The 13,686-nt window shown below is 45.5% G+C and overlaps 1 protein-coding gene across 2 annotated transcripts in view; it reads right to left on the reverse strand.

Moving 5' to 3' along the window:
* The window catches only part of LOC112625371 (DNA polymerase nu), a 169,638-nt gene that overhangs the window by 139,727 nt on the left and 16,225 nt on the right, over window positions 1-13,686 (reverse strand). The gene's annotated exons all lie outside the window — the stretch shown is intronic.

Consider the following 13,686-nt stretch of genomic DNA (forward strand, 5'->3'; position numbering starts at 1 on the left):
AAATACAACAAAAAAAGATACAAGGCTCTCAATGATGAAAATGTAAAATCTTATTAAATGGCATAAAAAAAGATCTGTACAAATGAAAAGCCACAGCATTAGGATATATATCACAAAATGTTTAATTCTTCTAAATTTAAGGCAATTCCAACTGAAGACCCTACAGGGATATTTTAATTTAATAAATAATTTCAAAGTACAAAGAGACAAGAAATGTAAGCTTAGGCCAGGTGCGGTGACTCACGCCTGTAGTCCCAGCATTTTGGGAGGCCGAGGCGGGTGGATCACCTGAGGTCAGAAGCTCAAAACCAGTTTGGCCAACATGGTGAAACTCCGCCTCTACTAAAAATACAAAAATTAGCCAGGTCTGTGGTGGCAAGCACCTGCAATCCCAGCTACTTGGAAGGCTGAGCCAGGAGAATTGCTTAAACCCGGGAGACGGAGGTTGCAGTGACCTGAGATCGCGCCACTGCGCTCAAACCTGGGTGATAGGGCAAGACTTCATCTTGGGGAAAAAAAAAAAATGTAAGCTTAAAAAGAAAAAAAAAAAGAGAGAGAGAAAAGACCTCTAGAACAGGACAGACAACCCAGAGACTGATCCCAAGTCTTTGTATACAACAAAGACAGTATTCCAATTCAATAGAAAAGGATAGATTGATTAATAGGGCTGGTACAACTAGCACCACATCAAAAAGAAAATAAATGCATTGGGAAAACTATTTGGAACAAAAATGACAAAGAGTTAATTGCTATATATACAACAAGTTCTCATACATTTACAAGATAAGACAAATAATTCAACAGAAAAATGAGCAAAGAATAGGAAGAGGCAATACACAAAACAGAAAACCCAAACAGGAAACAAATACAATACTCAGGGAAATGCAAATTAACTATAACTGAAAACGGAGGGGAAGAGGTAGTCTTGTGTATTGCTGGTAAAAATGTAAATAATTAGACTCTTTCTAGAAGGCAAACTGTCAAGACTTATTAAAATTAATAATGCGTACATCACTCTTGGGAATTGGGAGGAGTGGGTCACAGGGAGCTTAACATGGGCCTCTGGGAATGCTAGTGATGTTTCCTGAACTGGGTGTGGGTTTGTGAAATTTTGACCTAAACTTAACAGGATATGTGTGCTGCTTTTTATATATATATACACACATACCCATATACACATATATATACACACGTATCTATATATACCCCAGCCATATATATATATGAGAGAGAGACAGTGTTCTTGTCTCAACAAAAACAGAAAATAATATCAATCATCTAACCAAATAATCTCACTCTTGGCTGTTTCACAGAAATATATGCAACAGTAAACAGGTTTAAACCAAAACGTTTATAGCAGTATTGCTCATTTTGGCAAAGGACTGAAAATAAAGTAGATACCAATCAGAAGAAAACTGAGGAATAAATTACATAATATCCACATCATGAAATATATAGCCACTAAAAAGAATGACCTTGTTAAAACATAGACTGCAGGGGGGAAAATGACTCCAGCTATAGTGATTGACTGAAGATGATGACCTCATTTTTAAAAATAATGACTAAATCTCCCCACTTATGTACACGAAGATGTTATGCACCTAACACTGGCACAGGTGGGGTCCCCTGGGAGACCACCTCTGTGATGAAGGCTTGCATTTGAAAAGGTGATTGGAGAGTGAAGGAGGTACAACCCAACCAAGGAAGACGATGGCTAAGATGCAGTCACTCAAAGGTCTGCCCTGGGCTGAGCACAGTCCTGCAGAGGTGTCTCCCAATGGGTCAAGGCAGCTGGGCTTTTATACCCCTGCACACACTAATCACTGGACTAGTCACTCCTGGGGAAGGGGTGGGCCCTTGAGCAAAGACATTCTTTGCAGCCAGGCAATTGGGGAGGAGCTGTACCAGGAGCAGGGACAGTGCTTCAGTACTAAAGGGGCATATGGGCGCCACAGTGCTCGCTACAGTCCACACTGTGCTGCTCATAGCCACTTGCTTCAGAGATGTTCTGGGAGCAGCTCCTGCAGGATTCTGGTGGGCCCTTTCCTGGGGAAATTTAAACAGGGAAGGTACTGGGATGAACTACATCTTGTTGCTGCAGCTAGCCTTGAGGTTGCAAATTACATTCATCTCCCCGCTCTACTGCCCATGCTAGGGTTCATCCTCACCCTTGCCTATCTCCTCTACTGCTCTAGGTGGCTTAGTTTACCTGATCAGGTAACCCAAATCCTCATCCCTGAGAAGTAAGCCCCTGGCCACCATGCTCTTCTCTGGCCATAGCCCCTGCATTTGCCATCAACTTTGGGCAGGGGACCATGAGGTGGCCAATCACATTACCTGGGTGCGTCTCTGCCCCCAGTGTGGTGCCAAGTGTGGCGGTAGCCAGGTGTGGTGGCAGTAACAGCTCTACCTCCACCTGATGCCCATGGTCAGTCACCCCAGAAGATGGAAATTACATTCCTTGCCAGCCAGTCTCTTGGCACGAGGAACTCGAAATAACCAGGCAGCAGCCAGAGCTGGAAATTAAATGACATTCTTCATTTGCCCCTGCTGGAAAGGTTTTCCCTTTGAGAGTCAAGACTTTTAAACCTTAAGAACCCAGAGGAGTGTGGGGGAGAAATACAGATTTCTAAGTGGGTCACTGGGAGTGATGAGTTTCACCTTTTGATTCCCAGACCCATTTATCACACAAACGAAGGACACTGCATCAGTACTGGTCAGTGATTTGCAGTGCAGACTGCACCCTGGAGGTGACTGCTTCATCGCAGGTGTCACCTCCAGGCTGCACACGAGGTGAGCTGTGCCTTCCACAGACCATCCTGCTGCTCCATCAGGCTGGCAGCTTCTTGGTGTGTGGCTGTGAGGGAGCCAGTGGGTCCCGTTCTCATGTGTCCACTGCTGCAGTTCCTTGGCTGTGTGCAGGATCCTGTGGATCAAACACTCTGTGAAACTTGGGTGACGGAGCTGACTCAATCCATGAGAACGGGAAAGGCAAACCCATGCCTATAACATGTGTTGGTTCCAACCAAGATGAATCACTGTACCTTCTAGGGCACAAGGGGTTCAGTGTTGTCAAATGACTGTTTCCCTCCAAGGAAGGTGCAACTGGGGACTCAGTGTTTGGTCTTTGTTGTTGGAAGACTGGATGTTCAGCAGAGAAATAGGTAGGTCAGCTCTGGTGAGGGGGAGCCCCATGCTATGGGCCATGCCCAGCATCTACCCACCTCATGATTACCCCATGAGAGAGCCCAGTGTGCCAGCATGGGTACAGCAGATGGCAGAGGCTAGTAGATGTCAACTGGCCAAGTCATCCTATTAATGTGGTGGTTTAGTGTGTCCTCATGGGGAATGTTCTCGGGTGGGATGTACTTCATGTCTGTTCCCACAGATCCCTCCACATGCCTTACTCCAGGAAGCCCCTGATCTTCCAATCTTTCTTATTCCAGGTACCCGAGCAACCTGTCAAGCCACTAACCATTGCCCAAGAGTTCCAAATGTGTTAACACTGGGGCCACTTCTTCCACACCAAGTAGTCAAGGATACCACCCAACGTTCTACCCATTGGGTTTCCCTTGAGTGCTGTCTTCCAGGGCTACCTAAATCAGGCTGTTCAGAGCCCACCCACCATGAACCAAGCTCGAACTTTTCCTGCCTCCATCAGCTGGTCTTAAGACTGCCCCCTTTAGAAGTACCAGTGCCAGCACCGATGATGTCATGGGTTCTGGGGCACACGAGAAGCTTGGTTGTGCCTGCTTGTACCTAGCACTAAATGAGCCACTTCCAATTTGCAATGGACAGCTGCATGCCCACCTCTCCGTGGGTCTGACAGAACCAGCTCATGGTGGCAGTTCTGGCTCATGGTTACTTGATGTCACCATGGCCTCACGCTCCATCTCTACCAGGGTCCAGTAGCATGCCAGTTTTGTTTTTGAAAAATTTATAATTCTTTTCTGCAGATAGCATTGCCTTACTCCAGAGTTCTAGGAGGTCTGCATTGAGATTTTCCTGCTGGGGCTTTGCCTTAAGCCTCACATGGCATCTTTCCCCAGATACCTCTAACATCACAAGGTCTGTTGGGTTGGAAGTCCAAGTAGCTGGGCCACTTACAGCCTAGGCCTCTTACAGGATGCTTTCCTATGCAGTATTCCCAATGTAGAATATGCTGCCTCCTACTCCCTAAACCCAGAGACGCCTATCAGGTGTTATGGTTCACTCTTAATGATTAATGTGATTAACCACGTTGCAGGATGACTCGACCAGTTGACATCTTCATTCTTAATGCTTCATTCTTAAAAATGCAGTAATTTTGCCAGGTGTTCACTTGTAGTCCCAGCTACTTGGGAGACTGAAGCAGATCACTTTGACCCCAAGAATTTGAGGACAGCCTGAGCAATATAGTGAGGCCCAGTCTCTTGAAAAAAAAAAAAAAAAAAAAATGGTGGCCGGGCTCGGTGGCTCACGCCTGTAATCCCAGCACTTTGGGAGGCCAAGGCAGGCGGATCGCCTAAGGTCGGGAGTTCGAGACCAGCCTGACCTACCTCTACTAACAACAACAAAATAATTAGCCAGGCATGGTGGCGCATCCCCGTGATCCCAGCTACTTGGAAGGCTGAGGCAGGAGAATCGCTTGAACCTGGGGTACAGAGGTTGTGGTGAGCTGAGATTGCGCCATTGTACTCCAGCCTGGGCAACAAGAATGAAACTCTGTCTCAAAAAAAAAAAAAAAAAAAAAAAAAGAGGCACTAATTTGTCCTTTACTTGCAAGGGGATATCCTACCTATCCCTCAGACCACCAAACTTCCAAAAACTTCATGGTTGTGGTGGGTCCCAGAATATCTGTGGGCTTATCTCCCATGTGTTGGACAGCAAGACAGCTAACAAACTTGCCATTTCTTGCTTATGCTGATTGGCATGATGTCATCAAAACAGTGGATGGCTGGATAACATAGCACTGGGACAAGGTGCAAATTTATATTGTCCATTCAGAGTGAATATTTCTGCAGGGATGGAAAAGAATGTGTTCACCAAATCAATAATTCCATTTCATATACCTGAGGTCTTGTTAATCGCCTATGCCATGGCCGGGCGCGGTGACTCACGCCTGTAATCCCAGCACTTTGGGAGGCCGAGGCGGTCGGATCACAAGATCAGGAGATCGAGACCATCCTGGCTAACAGGGTGAAACCCCATCTCTACTAAAAATACAAAAAAGCCGGGCATGGTGGCGGGCGCCTGTAGTCCCAGCTACTTGGGAGGCTGAGGCAGGAGAATGGTGTGAACCCGGAAGGCGGAGCTTGCAGTGAGCCGAGATCACGCCACTGCACTCCAGCCTGGGCGACACAGGGAGACTCCGTCTCAAAAAATAAAACGAAAAATAAAATTGCCTATGCCACATCCAGCCCACCAGCTGTCATTAGGGCTATAACTTGGCCAAAACTATTCATGGTGTCAACTGTTATTCTCCAGGATCTGACTTCTATGAGCACCTACCTGGTGAATTAAATGAATATATGACAGGGACCACCCTGTGCCCTGAATCCTGTAGGTGTTTAAGGATGGCACTAACTTCTGCCATTTCTCCTGGGTTGCCACACTGCTATACTAATTCACTATCTTTGCTGGGAAGGTAGTTTCAGCATCATCCACTTGAGCTTACTCACTATGAGAGCTCTCATCCTCAGGCCAAGGAGCCAGTACCTGAGGGTTCCTCCAACAGTCTGTTCACTCCAAATAACATTTGGGGACTTGGAAAATGGCTTCAGAGTGAGCCCTCCCATTATGGTGTCATCTGAGCCACGGTTCCATTTATTGCTTGAGTCCTTGTGCCTCTGACAGAGAAACCATGATGATACTTTAGGTCTCCAGGCATCAGTATCATATGAATGTTTCAGTATCCCCCTCTCCCATGTATAAGTTCTCAGAGTAAATGGCCACAGGTTTCCCTGGGGGAAAGACAGTAGGAATAGCTGCCATATACACTTGCTATGGTGTTGCACAGTCTTTCCTCCTGGGGACCCGGCCTCTCCTTCGGTCAGTCAGTTCCAGGTCTGAAGTCACTTTATGAGAACTGTGCCTACCCTCCTTCTGACAGACACCACCACCTGGCCTCTATGTCAGGATTCTGTCTCCCTCACTGTTATCAGCAGGCATCTCCTATTATCATCCCTGGTCTATAGAGGACACCACTGAGATTCTCAGTGAAGCCGATGCTCCCCACTCCCTCATCAGCTTTCATTATTGCTTCGGTAAATACAGCATCCAGAGCGCCCTTCTGCAGAACACTGTTACCTGCTGAGTTTCCCAGCCCTCCACAATATGGACATTCTAGCATGTCCACCTCTCCTGGCTTTTCATGCCTTCTTTTACCATCTGCCCTGGCAGTTCTAACATTTCTACTTCACTTAGTGTGAACCCTCTCCTACAAGGAACTAAAAGCCATCCTAGCAGTATGTTGGCACCACCTCTTGGAATCTTCATCGGGTTGTCAAATCCAGTGTCTCTGAAGTGATCCCGCATCAATAAACTTTCCCTTACCCAACCTTAGTTCCACCTGCCTTAATCCAGTACCCTCAGACCCAGCCCACCCATAGGTACTCTCCCAGGCCTGCGTTTATGACCAGTTAGGTCCTACAGTTCCTTGGGAGTAGAATCTCTTTTGTCCCTGTGCCAGTTACCAACGTACTGCCTCTCAGCTACAAATTCACCCCTCATCACACTGCATGCCCTACAGAAAATACACCTCCTTTGCCACCTGGCACGATGTTAACCTCTGTCAGCAGAGGGTGCTAGAGGGACGCTGCCAGAGAAAAGGCCTCTGGCTGCTGTGCTTTGCTTTCCTTTCTTCTTGCTCCTGCAGCTCTTAGCCCGTGTACTAGACACCCATGAGCAGCCCCACTGGCCACTTTCCAGCTACTTCCACAGACATTCTAGCCAGCCCTTCAACAAGTTTCAGTCGATCCCTGTGGGCAGCTTCCTACTGAGTTTCACAGGCACCCCTACCAACTCCTCAGTGAGTTCAGTGATACTCCATAGGTGGGTTCCCACTTGCCAGACTGACTCTAGCACGTCAGCCAACTTCTTGGCCACCCAGTGGGCTACATCCACAACCTCTGACAGTCTGAATCTCAGCCTTGAGGGGAGAGATTCTGCTAAATTTGTCCCTTCCTTCAGCACCCCACTTCAGCCCTAGGGGAGGAAGCTGCTCCCTGTGTCTGCTATTGCTGGATTCTTTAGAATTTTCTCTAAAGCTATTCCTGGTAGCTAATCCTGCTAGTTAGTAATGCCTTAAACATTCCCTGTTCAAATTACTCTATGGTTTCTGTCCCCTGACTGGACTGCAACAGGCCCAGTACTTTTTGGCTGGGTTATTTTGTGACTTAATGACCAGGAGAGGAGGAGGGGGCAGCAAAAAAGAAAAAGCCTGAACAATACATTTATGAATCTTTTCACAGTTCCATATGAAATGACATATGTATGCGTGTGTATAACTATACAAAAAGATCTGGGGAATTATGAACGTTGTTCGGTTTTTCTGTTTCTCCCTCCCCTCCCCAAAAACTTTTCCTAAAGTATTATAAAATAATGAGGGAGCATGTCTTATTTTTCAAGACAGAAGCTCTCCATTGTTTTCAAGCAAAGCTGTGGGGCGGCGGGAGCGCTCAAGGTGGGGCCATTTCTGCAGGTCTCAGAGGTATCTGATACTCAAGATTTATTTTTTAAATAAAATTTATTACAATTTATTATTTTTTTTGAAACAGGGTCTCATTCTGTTACCCAGGCTGGAGTGCAGTGGCACAATCTCAGCTCCCTGCAACCTCCACCTCCCAAACTCAAGCAACAATCCCCCTGCCTCAGCCATCCAAATAGCTGGGATTACAGCCACCCAGACAGCTGGGATTACGTGCCATCATGCCCCACTAATTTTTTGTAGAGATGGGTGTGAAAGGAAAATAAATCTTGGGAACCCCAAGTCACTAAGTTAAAGGGAAAAGTCAAGGTGGGAACTGCTTATGGCAAACATGCCTCCCCATTCTATTCAAAGTCAAATTCTATCCGAGGTTCACCTGAGACAAATGGGGATCTGATTGCTTCCTCTCCCCTATTGTTTATGTAAAAATACAGACTCACTAAATTGTGTATTCAGTGGAAGGCTGAGCAAACACTCAAAAGAATGCAACCTTTTGTCTCTTATCTACTTTTTGTTTTTGAAACAGAGTCTCATTCCATCTTCCAGGCTGGAGTGCAGCGGTGGCAATCTTGGCTCATTGCAACCTCCGTCTCCCAGTTCAAGCAATTCTCCCACTTCCTCCTCCCAAGTAGTTGGGATTACAGGCACCTGTCACCATGCCCAGCTAATTTTCGATTTTTAGTAGAGACAGGGTTTCACCACATTGGCCAGTCTGGTCTTGAACTCCTGAACTCAAGGGATCCACCTGCCTTGGCCTCCCAAAGTGCTGGGATTACAGGGGTGAGCTATCACACCTGCCCCTCTTATCTAATTCTAACCTGGAAACCCCCACTTCGCGTTGTCCTGCCTTACCAGACCGAACCAATTACGTCTTACACATATTGATGTCTCATGTCTTCCTAAAATGTATAAAAGCAAAGTACCCCCAACCACCTTGGGCACATGTCTCAGGATTTCCTAAGGCTGTCACAGGCATGTCCTTAACCTAGGCAAAATAAACTTTCTAAATTGAGACCTGCCTGATATTTTGCATTCACACGGGTTTCGCCATGTTGCCCAAGCTGGTCTGATACTCAAGACTTTTTTTTTTTTTTCCTTGGCTCCCTGTGGTATTTCAATCAAGATTTAAATATACCAATCCAAAGGTTCTCATCCTGTATCTCAGGGTCTGCTGTCTCTTTCTTCAGATCAAGACCTTAATCTTGGCCAGGTGGGGGTGGCTCATGCCTGTAATCCCAGCACTTTGGTAGGCCAAGACAGATGTCTTGAGCCCAGGAATTCAAGACCAGACTGGGCCACATGGCGAAACCCCATGTGTACTTAAAAAACAAACAAACAAAAAAGCTAACAGCGTGTGGTGGTGCGCACCTGTAGTCCCAGCTACTTGGGACAATCACCTGAGCCCTGGAGGCGGAGGTTAAAGTGAGCTGGATCGGGCCTCCAGCCTAGGTATCACCAAAAAAACAAAACAAAACAAAACAAAACAAAACAAAACAAAAAAACCCCTAGCACACCACCAGAGCTGAAAATTCAAGTTTCTCTGGAGCAATCAGGACTAAGTCTTGGGTCTATGGCTACAGGCTGTCTCTTTATAGGCTGCCCAGGAAGCCCTCTGGCTTTCACGTTTAGCCTTTAATTGCTTATCACCCACGGCCTTTTTTTGTATTTTTCCAAAGGATCTATTATTCCCAGCCACAGCCATCCAATTCTGTTGTCTTCAACTGCCTCGTACTTCTCAGATGTGCAGTATTGTCTCAGCTGGTGCAGCTGCTCCCACTGGTAAGCCAGACAAACCCACCTTGAGCCAAAGTCTTCTCGCTCTTGCCAACCCAGGCTGGAGCGCAGTGGCGCGATCTTGGCTCACTGCAAGCTCCACCTCCTGGGTTCACGCCATTCTCCCGCCTCAGCCTCCCGAGTGGCTGGGACTACAGGCGCCCACCACCTCGCCTGGCTATTTTTTTGTATTTTTAGTAGAGACGGGATTTCAATGTGTTAGCCAGTATGGTCTCTATCTCCTGACCTCGTTATCCGCCCGTCTCGGCCTCCCAAAGTGCTGGGATTACAGGTGTGAGCCACCGCGCTCAGCTGAGCCAAACTCCACTACTACCATTTGCATTCCACCCACAACTTGTGATGAGGTCATCAGTGCCAGCTCACCTGCGGGAGACCAAACTCTAAAATCACATGTCTACTTTCTCAGACAACAACTGCCACCAACTGCAGCAGATCAGGTTCCCTGAGACTGAGATTTATCAGCAGAAAGTTTACTGGGGAGTGGCCTTGGAGATGAGAAGAATTGAGCCTGCAGAAGCTGAAATGTGATACATTGCAACAAATGCCTCAGCCAATGCTACCTGACGAGCCGGGTTGGCACAGATATATACAAGCTATAATTACAGTCATGTGGGGTATGTTCTGAGAAACGCATCATTAGGTGACTTCATTGTTATGAAAACATCACAGATCAAGGGTCCCCAACCCCTGAGTTGAGGACCAGTACCTGTCTGTAGTATTAGGAACCAGGCCACACAGCAGGAGGTGAGCAGCAGGTGAGAGAGCATTCCCACCTGAGCTCTGCCTCCTGTCAGATCAGCAGCAGCATTAGATTCTCATAGGAGCATGAACCCTACTGTGAACTGCACAAGCGAGGAATAGGTTGTGAGCTCCTTATGAGAATCTAATGCCTGATGATCTGAGGTGGAACAGTTTCATCCCGAAAGCATCCCCCCAACCCCTATGCCATGGAAAAACTGTCTTCCATGAAACTAGTCCCTGGTGCCAAAAGGTTGGGGACTGCTGTCATATAGTGAACTTACACAAACCTAGATGGCATAGCTTACTACAATCCTAGGCTGTATGGTCTAGCCTATAGCTCCTAGGCTACAAACCTGTACAGCATGTTACCGTACTGAATACTGTAGGCAACTGTAACACAACAGTAAGTACCTGTGTATCTAAACATAGGTAAAAATACAGTATAAAAGATTTTAAAATGGCACTTACGTAGGGCACTTACCATAAATGGAGCTTGCAGGACTGGCAGTTGCTCTGGGTGAATCAGTAAGTGGGGAGTGAGTGTGAAACTTTAGTGCATTACTGTACACTACTGTAGACTTCACAAACACTATACACTTAGGACACACTAAACTTATTTTTAAAAATTTTCTTTCTTCAATAATAAAATCAATGTATTTTAACATTTTTTACTTTATACACTTTTAAATTTTTTGAACTTTTGAACTCTTTTATAACATTTACCTTAAGACAAAAACACATTGTACAGCTGAACACAAATTTTTTTCTTCATATCTTGATTCCATAACCTTTTCTCTATTAAGATATTTCACTTTTAAAAAAAGTTCTAAACTTTCTTGCTTAAAACTAAGACACACACACATATTAGCCTAGGCCTACACAGGGTAAAAAGCATCAGTATCACCACCTTCTACTTCTGTATCTTGTCCCCCTGGAAGGTCTTCAGAGGCACTAACACATATGGAGCTGTCACTTCCTATGATAACAGTACCCTCTTCTGGATACCTCCTGAAGGACCTGCCTGGAGCTGTTTTACAATTAGCTTTTTTTCCATAAGTAAGAGTACACCCTAAAACAATGATAAAAAGTATATATACTATTGTAAATATATAAACCAGTAACATAGTCATGTTTTCAAGTACTATGTGCTACATATAATTGTATATACAATTATACATAGTACAGTACAGTGTAGTAGGCTATGCCATTTAGGTTTGTGTAAGTTGACGGTATGACATAGATATATACTATATACAGAGTGCTATACTTGTATACACCTGGTAGTGCAGTAGGTTTGTTTATGCCAGCATCACAACAAAAACATAATGTGGCCGGGCGCGGTGGCTCATGTCTGTAAACTCAGCACTTTGGGAGGCCAAGGCGGGCAGATCACCTGAGGTCAGGAGTTCAAGATTGGCTTGGCCAACATGGTGAAACCCTGCCTCTACTAAAAATACAAAAATTAGCCAGGCGTGGTGGCGGGCACCTGTAATGCCAGCTACTCAGGAGGCTGAGACAGGAGAATCACTTGAGCTGGGAGGTGGAGGTTGCAGTGAGCCGAGATCGCGCCATTGCACTCCAGCCTGGGTGACAAGAGTGAAACTGTCTCAGGGGAAAAAAAAATGTAATGCATTGTGCCATGACAATAGAACAGCTAGGATGTCATCAGGAGACAGGAATTTTTCAGATCCATTATAATCTTATGGGAACACCAACATATGTGCAGTCTGTCATTGACCAAACATCATTCATTATGCAGTGCATGACTCTCCAGCCACAGAAGCTATAATCATAGAAAAAAATTAACAAAAATATAAAAGGCACATACTAAGTTGTTAACATAGGTTAACAATAAGGGAGAGGGTTCAACAAGCAAAAATGAACTTGAACCTTCTCACAATTTTATATTAAAATGATGTATGTATGCATGTATACAAATATGTAAAAAAAATTTTAAGAAAATGTCTTTGGGAGGCTGAGGCAGTTGGATGGATCATTTGAGGTCAGGAGTTTAAAACCAACCTAATCAATATGGTGAAACCCCGTTTCTACTAAAAATACAAAAATTGGCCAGGCATGGTGGTGGGTGCCTGTAATCCCAGCTACTCAGGAGGTTGTGGCAGGAGAATCCCTTGAACCCAGGAAGGGGAGGTCACAGTGAGCTGAGATCGCACCACTGCATTACAGCTTGGGTGATAGAGTGAGAGTCTGTCTCAAAAAAAAAAAAAAAAAGAAAAGAAAAGAAAATTGTGTGGAATTACAGATTTCAGTTTAAAAAAAAAAAAAAAACACGTGGCCGGGCGCGGTAGCTCATGCCTGTAATCCCAGCACTTTAGGAGGCCGAGGCGGGCAGATTACGAGGTCAGGAGATTGAGACCATCCTGGCTAACACAGTGAAACCCCGTCTCTACTAAAGAATACAAAAAATTAGCCGGGCATAGTGGCAAGTGCCTATAGTCCCAGCTACTCGAGAGGCTGAGGCAGGAGAATGGCGTGAACCCAAGAGGCGGAGGTTGCAGTGAGCCAAGATTGCGCCACTGCACTCCAGCCTGGCCGACAGAGCAAGACTCCATCTCAAAAAAAAAAAAAAGAAAAAAAAAAAAAAGTTTCCTAATGTATTACAAAGAGACTCCCCAAAAATGTTGTGGAAAAAATTTATAATACTAAAAACAATAGTAGGACAGGCCTGTAATCCCAGCACTTTGAGAGGCTGAGGCAGGAGAATCATGTGAGCCCAGGAGTTTGAGACCAGTCTGGGCAACACAGCAAGACCTCGTCTCCACAAAAAAATAAAAAATTAGCCAGACACGGTGGCAAGTGCCTGTATTCCCAGCTACTTAGGAGGCTGAGGTGGGAGGATTGCTTGAATCTGGGAGGTTTAGGCTGCAATGAGCTGTGAACTCCAGCCTGGGCGACAGAGCAAGACCCTGTCTTGAAAAAAAAAAAAAAAAAAAAAAGTAAGTTTACTTCTCTCTCATGTTCTGAGGTGAATGGTCTCAGTAGGTGGTATAGCTGTTTTCTAAAGTCACTCAGGGGCCCAGGATCCTTTAGCATGTTGTTCCACAATCCTCTAGGACACTGTTAGCATTTGCAGGGTTGGAGAAGAATCATTTCAGCTCTGACTGACGGGAAGCAAAGAGGCCAGAGAAGTAGGCAGGCTGTCTTGGAGCCTCCCTTGGAAACGGCACCTGCCTGAGCTCACAACGCACTGACAGGCACCTGGCAATTTGGTCAAACCTGACTGCAACAAGATTGAGCCATGTAGTGTAATTGTGTGCCTCAGAAAACAAGGATGGATTCAACGTGGTAAGAAATGAATAATCGCTGCCAAAAAGTTATCTGGAATAATATAAAATCCCCATGATTATGAAGTGGTTGCCATAAAAGGCAGGATAATTAATGACTACATTTGAGCACGGAGAGATTTTAATTGAGTAAATTTTAATTAAGTAAATTTTGAGGTG

Source organism: Theropithecus gelada, chromosome 5 (genome assembly GCF_003255815.1).
Source record: "Theropithecus gelada isolate Dixy chromosome 5, Tgel_1.0, whole genome shotgun sequence".
In the NCBI taxonomy this organism is placed as follows: Eukaryota; Metazoa; Chordata; class Mammalia; order Primates; family Cercopithecidae; genus Theropithecus; species Theropithecus gelada.